Here is a 2,995-nt window from a genome sequence, read left to right as displayed (position 1 = left end):
CTACTAGCACATGAGATAGAGTGGTGCCATTACATTCAATGGAGATATGTAAGGCTTTGTTGTGATTTTTTCCAGCAGGGGTTAGATCCACATCGGAGAAACCGAGACCATTGCTCACGGTTAGATTGGCAACACAATTCTCAAATTGGTCGACTGAGATCTCTTGAGGCACATGCGCAGCTTTCAGGAACTTCATCAGAGCTTTGGCATGAGCTTCTGAATATTTTAGCAGAGATAGCATTGAGATTTTTGAAGCAGTGTGCCCCAGTTGCTCAACAATATTGTAATCACTCTTGCAGATGATTTTCAATATTTCCTCCATTTCTTGCTTTGATGGATCCTCAGCAGTGATCTCCACCGGGGTTTGAACTTGTTCAACTTGTGGCTCTTTGCCTCGAGCGCTGACATTTTGATTAGGAACTGGGACTCGGACTGGACCAGCAGCAACATTTGGAGAAATTTCTGGTGAAAAGATTCTTCCACTTCTCGTGATCTTGCTGGTACCCACAATATTACCCACAGTTGGAGTAGTTAACTTTGCGGTCTCTTCAGTCGAGGTACTCTGCTTAACTCCATGAACGTAAACATTAGCGTCGTATCCCCATGGGACAGCTTTGTCTGAGGAGTATGGAAATGGAGTTGGACTAGCAATGACTACTGATGCCACTTTGAGTGTAGCAGAAATTTTGAATGGAGCCTTGGCAGAGATTTTGAATGGTAAGCTGGAGATCACTGAGGCATCCTCTATTCTCATCCCGTTTGCAAAGACTTCGCACAGCACGTCCATAGAAGGGAGCCTCTCAAACATAATGATACGGCGATCCATCCACTTTTGAATTCCCATCCTCAGATTTTCACAACCATTGGGCAGGCAGGAGCAGTAAAAGCAGTCGGGGTCACATCCTGGGAAGTAACCAGCTCGGATTAGCTTTCCTTTGACTTCGCAGAGTGGAGTTGATAATTCGTTCACATCATAGATGTAAACAGTGTCCAGGATAGCGTTAACAGTTTTGTCATGCTTTGGCATAGGTGCAGTGATGACATTTGGAGTTTCTGGAGGATCGAACTCAATTTCCCCAGCATCTATCATATCTTGTATTTTATTTTTCAGGGCCCAGCAGTGATCTGCGTCATGTCCTGGACAGTTTGAGTGATAGGCACATGTTGCATCAGGGCGATAATTCGGAGAGGAAGTGTTGACATTCTTTGGAGGACCTCTTAAGGTGATCAGATCTGCTTTTAGCAAGTGCTGCAATGCCTGAGAGATTGGCATGTTGATTCTGGTGAAATTTCTTCTTGGTGCATCTGGTCGATGCGTATATTTTGGCTGCTGATCTTTTTGAGGTGCAGATGCGGAGATCAGAACTGCCCCTACAGATTGATGCTGCTCACTTTTGCGACTTTTCTGAATTTGTGTTGCATTGACCTCATTTCTCCCGCTGATGGGCCTTTTTGTAGTACCAGAGGAGGAACCTATTTGAATTTTTCCATTTTGAATGCCACTTTCGACACGTTCTCCGGTCAGTATCAGGTCAGTGAAACCTGATGATGAGCTTCCCAGCAAATGGCTATAGAAAGGGCCAGTTAAAGTGCCCATGAACATGTCAACTAGTTCGCGATCAGATAAGGGTGGTTGAACCCTTCCAGCCATATCTCTCCACTTTTGTGCATATCCTTTGAAACTTTCTTTTGGTCCCATAGACATGCCCCTTAGTTGAGTACGGGTTGGCGCAAGATCAGCATTGTATTGGTACTGTTTGTAAAAAGCAGCAGCTAATTCTTCCCAAGTATGAACCTTGGTATTTTCCAGCTGGTAGTACCATTCGAGTTGTGTACCCGACAGACTTTCTTGGAAGAAGTGAATCCACAATTTGTTATCTGTTGTATGAGGTTGTATCTTCCTCACATAGGATCTCAGATGTAGTTTCGGGCAAGAAACTCCATCATATTTTGCAAAGACAGGAACTTTGAATTTTGGAGGGATAACAACATCCGAGATGAGCCCCAGATCATTGAAATCTAAGCCAGGTACTTTTTGTATCTCCATAGCTTTCATACGGTCTTCCAGCTGTTGGTATTTTTCATCATCCGGTTCGTCCCCAGAATGATCATCTTCTTCATTTGAAGAGAGAGAGGGTTTAGCAGAACCCTGGTTGCTTTGATTGTCTTCTTGTTCATCATCACCGACTGTTTCAGGGATCGGTGGCTTTTTGAACTTTTTGACTGGGATTTTGATCTTCCTTTTCAGGTGACTCAAGCCTACAGATCCTTTGGGCTTCTTTTTCTTCTTGATTATCAGGGCTTTCAGTTCTTGTTGCCCCTTTGCCAGTTCCAGAATTGCCACTTGAACTTGGGCATTCTGTGCTTCGAGATTCTTGATGCTCATTTCAGATTCCATCTCTTCTGACTGAAATAAACAGCGAGAAGATGAGAAATCCGTCATGTGAACCTGTTATGCAATGTGTATGACTGGATGCCATGTGTATGCAATGTATGAAATGTATGTGCAATGTATATGAATGCAATGTATGAAATGTATATGCAATGCATGAAGTGAAATGTGTGTGCAATGTTTCAAGGATCTTAGAGTTTAGATTTGTTAAAGAAGAAACAAACGTTAGTTAATCAATTTATTTCTTTTTTTTTTTTTTTTTCTTCTTTTTTCTTTGCCTCATTTGGGCTTACAAGACAGAAATAAAATAAATGATCCTTCAGGTCTCCCGCGGACGCTTTCTCTTTGCCCCCAGGAATGTGTTGATCTGCTGTTCTTCTTGAAGCTGTCCGGTGAGCTCCAATATCCTTCTCTCATAGTCTTGACAGTATGCTTTGAAGGTGTCTCTTTCCTCTTTGAGTTGAACCCAAGATTTTTGCAACTCTTCTAGGTCAGTTGGCATGTCCGGGTGTAGAATAACTTGAGGTTCATATCCTTCGACCTCTGGTTCAATAGTCACAGGTAGAACAGCGGGATATGGCATAAGGAGTTTCTGAGCATGAG

Source organism: Vicia villosa, unplaced genomic scaffold (genome assembly GCF_029867415.1).
Source record: "Vicia villosa cultivar HV-30 ecotype Madison, WI unplaced genomic scaffold, Vvil1.0 ctg.000577F_1_1, whole genome shotgun sequence".
Classification (NCBI taxonomy): Eukaryota; Viridiplantae; Streptophyta; class Magnoliopsida; order Fabales; family Fabaceae; genus Vicia; species Vicia villosa.
Note: the sequence above shows the minus strand (reverse complement) of the source record.